Source organism: Physcomitrium patens, chromosome 18, assembly GCF_059467195.1.
Source record: "Physcomitrium patens ecotype Gransden chromosome 18, ASM5946719v1, whole genome shotgun sequence".
In the NCBI taxonomy this organism is placed as follows: Eukaryota; Viridiplantae; Streptophyta; class Bryopsida; order Funariales; family Funariaceae; genus Physcomitrium; species Physcomitrium patens.
In genome coordinates, this window is record NC_143427.1 from 12,890,230 (window position 1) to 12,906,312 (window position 16,083).

Genomic DNA, 16,083 nt, shown 5'->3' on the forward strand with positions numbered 1-16,083 from the left:
AATTATTCCTTGTGATAGATATTTATATTAGTCTTTAGATATTTTTGAGATTTTTTTTAATTATGCCTCTATTGTTGTATGTAACTAAGATAAATAATTCATTAAATCTTTTGCTACAAGATTATCAACTTCTGAGAAGTCAAAAGCATCAAATTATAGATGATAATTATAATTAGAAAATAAAGATATTTGTTGCATAAAAAATATACCATATTATTATAAATAAATTTTATTGATAATAAAAGACTTATTCAATTATTTTATTGCTAATTGATTATATACCTCAAATAGTACTCCAAAATTTAATTTATGCAATTTGTTTTATTTATTAATTTGAAGATAAAAATTTAAAGATAGTTTTATTTCTACCTTAGAATTTAAAAAAAAATTATCTAAAATCTTCATACAATTAAATCTTCTTATCTTATATAATATATTTAAGCAATCTATGATAGTGATAGATGTTATTAAAAAAAACTTAATTATTTTTTTATATGTGATAGATTTTATACATGATGCAAAATATATCATCTTGATAAAATGATCTATTATTACAAATATAAAATCATAAAATCTATAGAAATAAAAGACTATGATTGTTTTAAAATAAATAATATATAAAGAAGTCAATAATATTGATGACAAGGAATTTTTGATCTTGAACAAATAATACATGATTACATAAAGTCTTTGATTACCTTTCATATTTGAGGCCAATAAATATCTTTAGATATTAGTTCCAAAGTCTTATTATATTTAAAATATCTGACTGCTGGAAAATTATGATAAGCTTGAAAAATATGTAATTATACTTTGTTTTTTAGAATATATAATTATTACTTAAAGTAGAATAGATTATTTTTAAACTTAAAATTAGAAGTATTATGAGACGTGGAATAATTATTTTTAATATCATAAATAAGAAGATCAGAGGATATACTTGATTGAACTTGTTTAAGAAAGATTAAAACAATAATTAATATTGATTTCACTTCTAAAAGATGAAAATACTCTGATTTTAAGAATTTTTTTCTTTATTGATCAAAATCTATATTTTCTTTTTTGGATATAAGATAAAAATATCTAAAAATAGAATTTATTAAATCTTATTATTTTTTGAATTAATAATTGATCTTGAAATCAAATCTTGATATATACATACTCCATCAAGCTTGAAAATAATTCAAAATATATATTGCTATAAAATACTTAAGGTTCTTGTAATCCATATATAATATAATTAAATTGAAAGTACCTTTTAGATTATGAAGCCACTCTTGAAATGAATCCATGATTGCAAAAGCTTTTTATTGAGGATCTTGGAGTTAATCTCATTTGTTAAAAAAATATTTAGAATGAAAAGCTACAAAGTTTTCAAGGACAAGAACTCGATGAAAAAGCAATTTAGACAAGTGAGCCTTCACTCAAAGAAAGGTTACAAAATATAAATAAACAAGTATGTATACTGAAAGAGAAACTGGAATAGCTATTGCCAAAAGACAAAGAAACTAAAAACCCTTGAAACTTGATTGGAAGCAAGAAAAGAGTTGACAAGGATGAAGTGGGCTTCACTCTTATCTCTATATATACTATCTAACTAGGGACTACTTGGCAACATTTTATAGGACCTCTAATATGTGTTGATTTTGTAAGACACATGCCTTAACTTATAAGGCAAGTTTTTCTACGTATGAGCCACATAGTCAGCTTGGTCTTCAAGCTAGCAACATGTGTGGCACATGGCCAACTTGTTGACCACGTTTCTAATCCAAAAAGTCAATTAAAGACACTTATGAAGTCAAAGCAATATCTATATAGCTTTTAAGAAGCTTCCATATCAAATACTATAGAATTAACTTACTTTTACCTACTATTACTTCTACATATTTATATATGTAATTATGAGTATGTCCGTGACATTACCTCCCCTTCTAGGGACGAGTTCCATGAGGAACAATAATCATATGTTGAAAAAATCTCTGATGTGATGAATTATATTTGCTACATACTTTAATCTTTGTTCTCTTCGAAGATGATTGATAGGGCCTCTCAACCATCGATAGTATCCCATACCAAGGCAAGAAGACCAACCAGTTATTTGAACATTGTTGAGGCCTTCATAACTTCCTTCAAATAAAATATTTGGAATACCATCAAGAGTTGTTCCTACCTCTAGTAAAATCACCAAATATCGGGAGTTCTTTCCCAAATCGTGATACCAAACGCGTTGTATCTCGCCATCTATTCAAGAAAGAATATATCGTTCTTGAAGATCTTCATCTCGATTGTATCGTCTTGAAGGTTGTGACAATCGTAATATCTCGTCTGGTAGGTCAGCAAATGAAGGCTCTTGAGTCGAATCCACTGGTTGTTGGTTCTTCATCTCCTGAGCGTCACAACTACAATTAGCTACAAACAACGATTGAAAGTAGAATGTTATCTTGCCTAGATGTTGTTTCTTTTATAAAGAAGGTTTTTATCTTGATTTTGATGGATGTCGTTTATGAAAAGCCTCCACCGCCTTTACTGCATTTGTAAGATTCTTTATTGGCTCCCATGTATGTTCACTAATATCATATCCATGCCAATGGACAAGATATTCTAATTTATTTCGACGTCGCCTTGAATCTAAGACTTCTTCTACTTCAAACTCTTCATTATTGTCCACTTCTATAGGAGGAAGTGGAGCTTGTTGTCTTCTTGGTATGTCCACTATCTCATATGATTCAAGAAGAGACACTTGAAATATTGGATGGATTTTTATTGATTCCGATTTATATAAATGATATGCAACTGGATTGATTTATACAGAAATAGAAAATGGTCGAAGTCTTCGATAGTCCAACTTGTCACAAGGACGAGTGGTCTTGATATTGTGACGAAGTAGCCATACCTTATCACTCAAGAGGAATGGTGGTTGTTCCTTTCGATAGACATCGGCATTGATCTTTGTTATTCTTGATCCTCTTTTCAATGCACCTTCATCATAGCATGTAGCTCTGATAAATGAATCGCCAAATCTTTCACAGCAGGATTATCAACTTTTGAAAAGTCAAAAGTATCAAGTCGTGGATGATAACCATAATTGGTAAAGAAAGGTATTTATTTTGTAGAAGAATATATTGTATTATTGAAAGCAAACTCTGCCAATGGCAGAAGAGTTGTCAAATTAACTTATTGGTAGTTAATGGTATATCTTAAATATTGCTCCAAAACTTGATTAAAATGCTCTATTTGTCCATCAGTTTGAGGATGGAATATCAAAGATAGTTTTATATCCACTTTTAGAATCTTGAAAAGAGTCTGCCAAAATCTTGATAGAAATTGAGATCTTCTATTTGATATAATATCCTTGGATAATCCATGATAGCGATAGATATTGTCAAGAAAGAGCTTAGCTGTTTCTTCACATGTGATAGATTTTGTACATAGTACAAAATGTGCCATCTTCGTAAATCGATCTACTATCACGAATATAGAGTCATAAAAATCTGAGATTGGAAGATCCATGATGAAGTCCATAGAAACAGAAGACCATGATTGTTCTGAAATGGGTAAAGGCTGAAGAAGTCCAAAAGGTCGATGACGAGGAGTTTTTGATCTTGAGCAAAGAACACATGATTGTACAAAATATTTGACTACCTTCCACATTTGAGGCCACCAAAAATCCCTAGATATCAGCTCCAAAGTCTTATTGTATCCAAAATATTCTGCTACTGAAAAATCGTGATGAGCTTGAAGAATACGTAAACATGCTTCTCCTTCTGAAACATATGAGCGTCCTTTGAAATAGAATAGATTTTTTTTAAATTTAAATTTAGAGGGATCATGAGATTTAGAAGAATTATTCTTGATATCATGAATAAGACGATCTAAAGATGAAATTGCTCTAGCTTCAAGAGAACCATTCTTTGTTGCTCAAAAGCTGCATCTCTTTCTTTTGGTGTAAGATAAGAATGTCTAGACAAGACATCAGACAAACCTTCTTATTTTCCTAGTCGATAAGTGATGATGAATTCGAATCTTGATAAAGACATGCTCCAATGAGCTTGACGATGATTTAATACGTGTACTGACATAAAATACTCAAGATTCATGTGATCTGTATATACGGTGATTGGATTAAAAGTTCCTTCTAGATAATGATGCCATTCTTGAAAAGAATCTATGATTGCAAGAAGTTCTTTGTCATGGATCTCATAATTGATTTCTGCTGCTAAGAATTTTCTTGAATGAAAGGCTACTGGATGAAGTTTGTCATTTGTTCTCATTTATAATAAAATCACACCCAGAGCAAAGTCTAATGCATTTGTTTCCATAAAGAATGCTTTGGAAAAATCAACACGATACAAGATTCATGCAGAAACAAACGTTGTCTTCAAAGATTCAAAAGCAACTTCTGCTTCTTGATTCCATTAGAGTTTGTCTTTACAAGTCAAATGTGTAAATAGAGCTGCAACTTAAAAGAAGTCCTTGATGAAGATCCGATAGTAGTTGACAAATCCCAAAAAATATTGGACATCTCTTACCGTTTTGGGGATCTTCTAATCTATAATAGTTTGAATTTTCTTTGGATCCATCATAAGTCCATCATTTAAAATAATGTAACCTAAAAAATCGACTTGAATAGTGTGGCATACACACTTTTCTATCTTGGCATAGAGTCTTCTATCTCTTAATTTTTGTAATACATGACGAACATAAAATTTATGTTCTTTTGGATTCATAGAATAGATCAAGATGTCGTCTAGACAACAAACTACAAAATCGTCCAAAAACTCTTGAAAAACATCATTCGTTAGATGTTGAAAAGCTGTTGGTGCATTTGTAAGTTCAAAAGACATGATGTTGTATTCAAAATGTCTATACTTAGTTCGAAACGCAGTCTTTTATTCATCTCCTTCTTTGATGCGTACTAGATTGTATGCTCCCAGGAGATCTATTTTTGTATAGATCTTAGCTTGATTTAGCTGATCAAGAAGTCCAGATATTAAAGGTAGTAGATACCTATTTTTGATGGTAATCTTATTGAGTCCTCGATAATCAACACACATCCACAATAATCCATCTTTTTTCTTTACAAATAGAATTGGCGCTCCTTTTGGAGATTTTGAATGGCGTATGAAGTTCTTGGCTAGATTTTCTTCAATATATTCCTTGAGTTCAGTCAACTCATTTTGTAATAAATTGTAGATTGGTCCGAATGGCGGTTGTGCTCCTTTTTGAAGGTCAATTGAACAATCATAGGAACAATGTTCTAGGAACATATCTACATTCTTTTTTTCAAATATATCTTGAAATTCTTGATATTGGCTTAGAATGCTACTTGAAGTCTTTCCACTTATAGAAACAAGTGTGGCATAAATAATATATGGTGATTCTTTCATAGCAGCATGTAAGAAAGCTTTTGTACCTATAAATACGGATTTAATTGAACTGGACTTATGACTCTCTACTTGATTAACTACACTATTAGTTATACTTTTAGAAAAAATAAGAGTTTGGGAAATCCAAACTATTTGAGGGTTGTATTTTTTTAACCACAATAAATCTAAAATGACTGGATTAGAGGGAGATCTAATAATATTAAATACTACAAAGCTATTATGACCATTGATTATTACTTCTATAGGAAGGATTTCATGAATAATATCTCCAAAAGACAATGGATGACCATCTATGACTTCTACATGAACAGGTTTAGTTTTCTTTACTAAAGATATGCTATGTCTTTTAGTAAATTCTTCATCTAAAAAACACGTCAATGCTCTTGAATCTAACAAGGCAGAGGCTTTGTAATATTTAGGTCCTAAAATAACATTTAATGTAAAACAAGGAGAGGGCTCTGAGGAGAGAATAAGACCTTTACTAGTTGTTGTGCAAGGTTCCAGTCGCACGATCCCTATTGTAGCTGGACAAACTCATTTTCCAACATATTGTCTTCTTTGATAGCCATACTCCTCATTTTGTGGTTGTGTCGTTTCTTTGGACAATGTTGAGTAGTGTGTTTTGGTTCTCCACAATATAAACATAATCCTTCTTGATGACGATGAGTCTTTTCTTGTTCAGTAAGAGGTTTGAAATGTACTGTATCAATTTGCATATCCTCTACTTTCGAATGTATGTATTGAAGAGGTGTTTGTATTGCCATTGAATTATAGTAACATTGAGGTCCACTTATACGGTTTTTAGATCAAAATTCAAAAAGGTGATTGTCACACTTTACAGCAAAATCAATTGCTTGACTCAATGTTTGAAGATTAGATAAGTTGAGCATGAATTTTTTTATCTCATATTGTAATCCGTAGAGAAATTAGCTAATAAATACAGTATGATCCCATTTAATATCAGTTGCAAGTTGTCAAAAGTGTGAAGCATATAAAGTTACTGATCAATTGTTTTGTCGTAAAATATAGATCTTATTGATTGCAACACGAATTGCATCATGTTATCCATGTATGGATCGTAACTTTACCAAAAAAGCCTCTAGATTATTCAATATTGGATCTCTTCATTCAAAAAAAGATGAAAACCACAATAGTGCTAAACCTGAAAGAACCGTACCAATGAATCTAACTTGCGATCCTGGAGTTGGATAGCTTTGGAGTTGAAGTTCAATCACAAGTTGCACTTGATTGATAAATCCTCGAAATTTAGATCTCGTGCCATTAAACTTCTCAGGTAGGGCAATTCTTGGTTTTCTAATACTAGAAGGGCGTATTTCCATAAGAGAAACGACATGATTTGGTGCAAATGTTGAAGCAGCTCCAACCATTTCTATAACTTCACTTCTTGCCAATCTTATTGCTGCTTGTGGTGGTAAATTAAGTTGATGCATCGCAAGTATTAACTCCCTCAATTGCTCTTATATTTGTGCCATTGCACTCTTCATTTCAACAAGTTCTGCCATAATAATACTTAGAAAAGAGAAGATGTCTAATATTACTCAATACAAACAAAAGAGAAGACTTGAGAAACAAAGAAAATACTAAGGACAATATCAGTTTAGAAGACGGTAATCCACAACTTCTAATATGCTTATATCTTATCAAGAAAAAGGGGTAATCCACTCTTAATCAAGATTAGACAAAGTTCTGATATTGTAAGTGTACTCTTGTCAATCTGTCAAGGACAAGAACTCGATGAAAAAGCAATTCAATCAAGTGAGCCTTCACTCAAAGAAAGGTAAAAAAATATAAATAAACAAGTATTTATATTGAGAGAGAAACTGAAATGGCTATTGTCAAAAGATAAGAAAACTAGAGACCCTTGAAACTAGATTGGAAGTAAGAAAGGAGTTGACAAGAGTGAAGAAGGCTTCACTCTTATCTCTATATATACTATCTAACTAGGGGCTACGTGGCGACGATCTATAAGACCTCCAATATGTGTTGACTTTGTAGGACACATGCCTTGACTTACAATGCAAGTTTTTCTATGTGTGGGCCACATAGTTAGCTTGGTCTTCAAGCTAACAATATGTGTGGCACATGGCCAACTTATTGACTATGTTTCTAATCCAAAAAGTCAATTAAAGACATCTATGAAGTTAAAGTAGTATCTATGAAGCTTGTAAGAAGCTTCTTTATCAAATACTATAGAATTAACTTACTTTTATCTACTTTTATTTACTTCTACATATTTGTATATGTAATTATAAGTATGTCCATGACAAAAGTGGAATATATCATCTACTCTCATTTGTAACCATACCATACTTTTAACAAAGTTTGATGCATTTGTTTTCATATCGAATACCTTAAAAAAATTGTGAAGATATAAAATTGATGCAAAAATAAATCTTACCTTCAAGACTTTAAAGATGTTTAAATTTTTTTATTTCATTCAAGTTTATTTTTATATGTCAAACATATAAGAAGAGTCGCAACTTGAAAAAAAATCCTTGATAAAAATTTAATAATAATTAAAAAATATTAAAATAAATTATATTTCTTTGATTGGTATTGAAATCTTTTAATCCATGATAGTCTAAACCTTTTAAGATTCATTATAAGACCATTATTTGAAATGATGTATCTTAAGAAATCAACTTGAGTAATATGAAATATACATCTTTTCATCTTGTTATATAATCTTATATCTCTAAGTTTTTGTAACATATAATTAACATAAAATCTATAGTCTTTTGTATTTTTTAAGTAGATTGAAATATTATTTAGATAATAAACAAAATCATAAGTAAAATCACAAAGAGCATCATACATTAAATGTTGAAAAGCATTCAATGCATTCATGAGTCTAGAAGATTTGACATTATATTTGAAATGCCCATACCTAGCTTGAAATTCGGTTTTTTATTCATCTCATCTTTTTTATACATACTAGATTATATATTCATCATAGATCTTTTTTTGTATAGATCTTTATTTGATTAAATTGATCAAAGAAACTTAAAATTAAAAATAAAAGATACCTATTTTCATAGTAATCTTATTGAATCATTGATAGTTTACATACATCCACAAATATTTGTCTTTTTTTCTTCACAAATAAGATGGAAGCTCTTACTAGAGATTTATAATGGCATATAAAGTTTTTATCCAAATTTTTGTCAATTTACTCCTTAATTGTAGCCAAGTTATTTTGCAATAAGCTATAGATTGGTCCAAATAGTAGTTAAGCTCTTTCTTGAAGATCAATAGAATAATCATAGAAATAATGCTTTAAAAAAATATCTCCATTTTTTTTTCTAAAAAATAACTTGGTAATCTTGATACTGGCTAGAAATACCAATTGTAGTATTTTTTCTATTATAAATAAGTGTGGCATATATAACAAAAATTGATCCTACTTTTGTAGCATGCATAAAATTTTTTATATTTATCAATAAAAATTTAATTGTATTAAACTTATAGATTTTTATTTTATTAATAGAATCTTAGATTAAACTATAAAAATAATTAAAATTATAAAAAATCTAATCTATTTGAGGGTTATACTTCTCTAAAAATAATAATTTTAAAATAATTGAGTTGAAAGAAGATCTATTAACATTAAATATTACTAAGATATTATGATCTTTAGTTGCTACATCTAAAAGATTTTTTTTATAGATAATGTTTCTAGAAGACAACAAACAAACCTCTATAGCTTCTACATGTATAGATTTATTTTTCTTAACTAAAGATATTTCTTATTATTTAACAAAGGCTTCATTTATAAAAGAAGCTAAGGCTTTCCAATTTAACAAAACAAAGATTTTGTGATTTTTTGGTTCTAAATAAACTTCTATTGTAAAACAAGGTGAGGGATTTCAAAAAAAAAAGATCTTTATTAGGTGTTATATAAGATTTTAGCTGCACGATCCTTGTAGTAGCTAAAAAAAAATATTTTTTGACACATCATCTTTTTTGAAAACTATAATCTTCAATTTTTGATTATGTTACTTCTTTGGAAAATGTTGAATAATATGCTTAGATTCTCTACAATATAAGTACAATCATTCTTGACAACTTTGTATCTTTTTTTATTTATTAAGAAATTTATAATGTATTCTATTAATTTGCATAGATTCCAACCTTCATGAATAAGCTTTTGAAAATTTAGAGATTGTTGCCATGACTTGACTTCTATTTCTCCAACCAAATATTTGTTTTTGGTATCTTTCAAAAAATTGATCATTTCATGTAATGGCTTGAATTATAAATTATTCAAATGAATGTGCTCTTGATATTGTTAATAATAAATCTTTGACATTGTCTTTTAATCCATATTAAAAATAATAAGTGCTTTGTTATTTCAATCTACTTCGTAAGCAAGGTTTTAGAATTTTAGAGCATATATGATAGCTGAATGTAATCTTTGTTGTAAAGATAGGAGTTTGTTTTCTTCTATTCTTTTTCAATCACTCTCTTCAAATGTGAATGTAAAAACTTCTAAGAATGACTTTAGATTGTAAAAGAATTATAAATCTTTTTCTATCAAAGGTTCAAATCAACAAAGAATATTTTTGAATAGAAGTTTATTTATGAATCTAACTTGAGTAAATTTGTCAAAATATTAAAAAGAGTACAATCTTACATAGAGCTTCACTTATTTTAGAAATCCTCAAAACTTTGATCTTGTTCCATCAAACTTCTTTGGCATACTTATCCTTGCATCTTTTATACTTATAGTAGAAATAATTTTCAAATTTAGTTATAAATTTAATTTACTTGTGTCACGGACACAAAATACAGACTTGAAATCTAACAAGAAGTTCAAGAAGAAGTGGCAGAACTAGATTAAACAGATGAGTACAAGAACAACACCAGAAAGGTGAGCTAGAACTCCAAGAGATGTGTTGTTGAGACTGAAGAACTCTTCAACGTCGATCCCTATATATACTCCTACTTAGGAAGCTTCTCGAGCTACTTCTATTAACTAGGAAGCTTCTAGAAGGTTCCAGAGGCTTCCTTTCTAGAAGGTTCTAGAAACTTCTCGAGCTACTTCTATTAACTAGGAAGCTTCTAGAAAGTTCCAGGGGATTCTTTTCTAGAAGCTTCTAGAAACTTCTCTTTTAGAAGGTTCCAGAGACTTTCTTTCTAGAAGCTTCTAGAAACTTCTCTCTAAAAGGTTCCAGAGGCTTCTCTTTTAGAAGGTTCCAGAGGCTTGTTTTCTAGAAGGTTCTAGAAACTTCTCTCTAGAAAGTTCTAAGGAATATGTCCCTAACATCACCCCCTCCTTTAGCTTCGAGGTCTCTGAGAAGCAATGTTGTTGATCAGTACCAACACAAGAAAATGAAGATCTGTCACATAACTTCTGTTATGAACTCCAACTGTTGTTCACGAGGCAAGTGGTTCATCGACCCTTGAAGCCAATGGTAGTAGCCCACGCCTTCGACTTCTGACCAAGCATGAACTTCCGTGTCCTCATTGTGAAATATTCCTGCAAACACGCCTTCTGGTTGACCATCGTAAGCAGGCTCGATCTCAAATACGATCACCAGTGATCGGTTACTCGGTATCCTCCGTCGTCGTCGTGGTACATGTAGTTCTTCATCTCGGGGTCGCCTTCGTGAGCTACTCGGTTGCGATACTCTGACTGGCATAGTATCTATCTTTTGGCTATCCATATCAAAAGACCAAACTACGATCTATCTTGAAGAAAATAACTAGATTAACTATGAATTTTGCTGGTGCTCTCCTCTTTTCTTATATTGTTGGGAGAACAAGCTTCAGAAAGAAGCTATCATCAAATTGATTTAAGTTTATCGGGATGTCGTTGATGAAACTCCTGTACCTTTTGTGGCGCATTCGCAAGATTTTCAGCTGGCTTCCACGTTCGCTCATTAATGTCATAGCCGCACCAATGAACAAGATATTCTAACTTTTCCCACCTTTGCCATGAATCCAATACCTTTTCAACCTCGTATTCTTCGTGGTTCTCGATTTCAATACTAGGTGGCGGACATTGCACTCTTCCAAGAAAAGATGACTCTCGATAAGGTTCCAACAGAGAAACATGAAAGACTGGATGTACCTTTATAGAAGCCGGTAACTCCAGCCGGTATGCCACTGGATTAATTTGCTTCTGGATGATAAATGGTCCCAATCTTCGATAGTCCAACTTATCACATGGTCGTTTGGTCTTGATATTTCGTCAAAGAAGCCAGGCTTTGTCTCCAACTTTGAAAGTAGGTGCTGGATTCTGAAATCTATCTGCAGACGTCTTATAGGATTCTTGAGCGGATTGTAATTGAAGCTTCAACATAGTTTGAAGCTCTGATAGTTGCTTCGCAAATCCTTCAGCTGCTGGATTGTTATTTGTTGACGGACTCAATAAATCAAGCTTCGGATGATACCCATAGTTGGAAAAGAATGGTGTTTGTTGAGTCGATGCATGGAGGGTGTTGTTATATGCAAACTCGGCTAGTGGTAGATATGCAGTCCAATCGTCTTGCTGATAGTTGATGCTGCATCGTAAGTACTGCTCCAAGACTTGGTTCACCCGTTTCGTTTGGCCATCAGTTTGAGGAGGAAAAGCTGAAGAAAGCTTGATATCCACCTTCAATATCCCAAAGAGAGATCTCCAAAACTTTGACACGAACTGGGTACCTCGATCTGATATGATATCATCTGGTAGTCCATGATATCGATACACATTATCGAGAAAGAGTCTTGCTGTGACTTCACTGGACGATGTCTTTTTACAAAGAACAAAGTGTGCCATCTTCGTAAGCCGATCTACCACGACAAAGATGCTGTCAAATGAGTTTGATGATGGCAAGTCCATGATAAAGTCTATAGAAATTGAAGACCATGGTGGACGTGGAATTGGCAATGGCTGTAGAAGTCCATAAGGGCGATGCCGAGGATTCTTAGATCTTGAACAGATGTCACAAGAGAGGACAAAATCTTTCACATCCTTCCACATTTGGGACCACCAAAAATCTCGAGAAATAAGCTCCAAGGTCTTGTTGAATCCAAAATGTCCCGCAGCTGGAAAATCATGGCGAGATTGAAGAACTCGGAGTCGTGCTAGTCCTTTTGGAATGTACAATTGCTCTTCAAAGTATAAAAGATCTCCCTCCACCTTGAACTTATCGTCATTGGTACGTTGCTTGATATCAATGGCTACTGAATCTTTAATGGTCATAGCACGTACCTGGTTTAGGAAGTCAGCATCAAATGATACAATAGTAGCACAAAGTTGAAATCTCTCTGACTTCAATAACGTTGTACATTGTTGATCAAACGCTGCTTCTCCAGCCTTTGGTGCAAGATACGATCTCCTTGATAAAGCATCGGATAGTCCTTGCTGCCTTCCAAGTCGATAAGTGATAATAAAATCGAATCTAGATAGCGACATATTCCACCGAGCTTGATGCCGATTTAAAACTCGAGCCATCATGAAATACTCCAAATTCTTGTGATCCGTATATACGGTTACTGGATGTGCTGCTCCTTTAAGAAAGTGACGCCATTCTTCGAAAGAATCTACTATAGCAAGAAGTTCCTTATCGTGGATCTCATAATTGATTTCAGCAGCAGAGAACTTCCGAGAATAGAATGCAACTCGATGGAGCTTCTTATCTTCACTCATTTGTGAAAGCATAGCTCCAAAAGCAAAATCTGAAGCATTAGTTTCTATATAGAAGGCCTTTGTAAAGTTTGGATGTACCAAAATTGGAGCTGTAGTAAATGCTGTCTTCAAATCTTGAAACGCCTTCTCCGCCAAAGATCCCCATTCCAACTTATCCTTGCATGTTAATCGAGTGAGAGGAGCAGCAACTTGAGAATAATTCTTGATGAAGATCCGATAGAAGTTAGCAAAACCAAGAAAGCATTGTACGTCTCTAACCGTCTTCGGAACCTTCCAAGACATGATTGCTTCTACTTTCTTGGGGTCCATCTTCAAACCTTCTGTAGTCGCAATGAACTCCAAAAATTCCATCTCCGTCTGGTGAAATAAACACTTTTCTAATTTGGCATATAGTCTTCGCTTGTGTAGTTTCTCCAAGACCAAACGAACATGCTCCTCATGCTCTTCCTCGTTTTTAGAGAATATTAGAATATCGTTTAAGTAGATGACAACAAAATCATCGAGGTGTTCTCGAAAGATGTCATTCATCATATGTTGGAAAACTGCTGGAGCATTGGTAAGACCAAAAGGCATGACATTATACCCGAAATGACCATACCTTGTAAGGAATGCTGTCTTCCACTCATCTCCTTCCTTGATTCGTACGAGATTATAAGCTCCCCTTAGATCAATTTTTGTAAAGATCTTCGCACGTCCAAGTTGTTCTAAGAGACTAGAAATCAAGGGTAATGGGTAACGATTTTTCTTTGTTACCTTGTTGAGGCCTCGATAGTCCACACACATCCGTAATGATCCATCTTTCTTCTTCACAAATAAGATGGGTGCTCCAGCTGATGATTTTGAATGACGAATGAAGTTCTTGGCTAGATTCTCATTGATGTACTTTCGTAACTCTGCCAACTCCGTTTGCGATAGATTGTAGATTAGGCCAAAAGGTGGTTGTGCTCCTTCTTGCAAGTCTATGGCACAATCATATGGTCGGTGTTCCGGTAGTATGTCGGCGTTCTTCTTTTGAAACACGTCTTCAAAATCCTTATATTGCTCCGGTATACTTGCTATTGAGATCTTCTCCTCGGTAGTTGGAGCCGCATAAATGACAAATGGAGTGCCTTCCTTAGATGATCTTATAAACGCTCTTGCTCCAATGAATAAGGATTTCTTTTTTCGAGGTTTTTTACTAGGTTTTTTCTTGGGTGGTTTTGTGGGAAAAGTCATCTTCCGCAACCTCCAATCTATCAATGGATTATGTTTTTTCAACCAAGAAAGACCAAGAATAATAGGATTTGATGGAGTTCGAATAATATTAAAAATAATATGACTACTATGGTCTTTAAACGTTACTTCTATAGGTTTTGATTCATGGGTGATGCTACCAGACAATAAAGATCGCCCATCTATGACCTCAACATGAACACGTTTTGATTTTTGTACTAAAGGGATCTTATGACGCTTTGCAAATTCTTCGTCTAAAAAACAAGCAGATGCTCTTGAGTCTAGTAGTGCTAAGGTTCTCAGTTTTTGAGGGCCGATAAACAGAGGGATTGTAAAAAAAAGTGCAGGTTGGGCAGGAAGAAAGGAACCTAATTGTTGTTGGGATATTTCATTGTCCAGCCGCACGGTTCCTACTGTGGCTGGGCATCCTCGTTTTCCTGAACAAATACTCCCCTAGTCTTGACTATGCCTCGATTTTGCTTTTTGGGGCAGTTTCTGACTTTGTGGCCTTCTCTACCGCAATACAAGCATAAATTTTCTTCCATACATCGCTTTTTTTCTTCTATAGTAAGAGATTTGATACGTATCGCATCAATTTACATGTCTTCCACCTCTGAATACGAATTCACACTGCTTGCCGACATAGTTGGAGCATGGCAAATTGTATGTTGTCTTGAGCGTTGATCTTGGCGATGTTGGAATAGGCGATTATCGCACTTCACAGCTTGGCTAATGGCTTCATTGAGCGTTCGTGGATCAGGAAGAGTTAATAGCAAATCCTTCACATCATCTCTTAAATCCCAATAGAATTGACTCATCAACGCTTCTTCATCCCAATTGATGTCGCATACTAATTGCTTGAAATCGGAAGCGTAGACTGATATAGAACGCATCCCCTGTCGTAGCGACCGGATCTTTGTTGTAGCCCATCGAACCTTATCGTGTTCACCAAATACTTCCACAAATGCTTTCAAAAAGGTTTCGAAGTTGTTTAATATGGATGATCATTTTTCAAACAAAGGAGCAAACCATGATAGAGCTTGTCTTGTAAGTAAGGTTCCAACAAGCCCAACACGTGACTCCTCCGTTGGATATCGTTCGGGCTGTAAAACTGTTATCAACCTGATTTGATTGACGAATCCTCAAAACTTGGAACATGTTCCATCAAACTTATCTGGAAGGCTAACTCGAGGCTCCTTATGTTGTAGAACTAGTGGTTCTTGTCGAACCTGAGATAAAGTTGTTTCTCCAAGTGCCAAAATTTGAGGCTGGTGTAGTTTAGATTGTGCTATCTCAGATACTCCATCATTATGAAGCCTTGCCACCACTCCTTCAATCTCTGCAGTTCTTTGTGATAACGTAGCGAGGGCATTCATAATAGCATCTAACTTAGACTCCGAACTTTCTGTCATACTAATGTCTTGACCTCCGGCCATTCTAAAAGAAGGACAAAAATGACCCTATAAGAGGCAATATTGGTTTATAGGAGATTAATCCACAACCTATAAAATGCCTTAAGAATTTCAAGAAGAGGGGTAATCCACTCTCTCCAAGAAGAATAAGACTCCAATATTGTAACAGAAGAAGTATCAATTTAGAAGAGGGTAATCCGCAACCTCTAAAAAATGCTAGTATACCTTCATGTAGAGGGGTAATCCACACTCTACTAAGAAAGAACTAGCTCTGATATCTCAAGTTAGTATAATCTCGACAAACTGTTACGGACACAAAATACAGACTTGAAATCTAACAAGAAGTTCAAGAAGAAGTGGCAGAACTAGATTAAACAGATGAGTACAAGAACAACACCAGAAAGGTGAGCTAGAA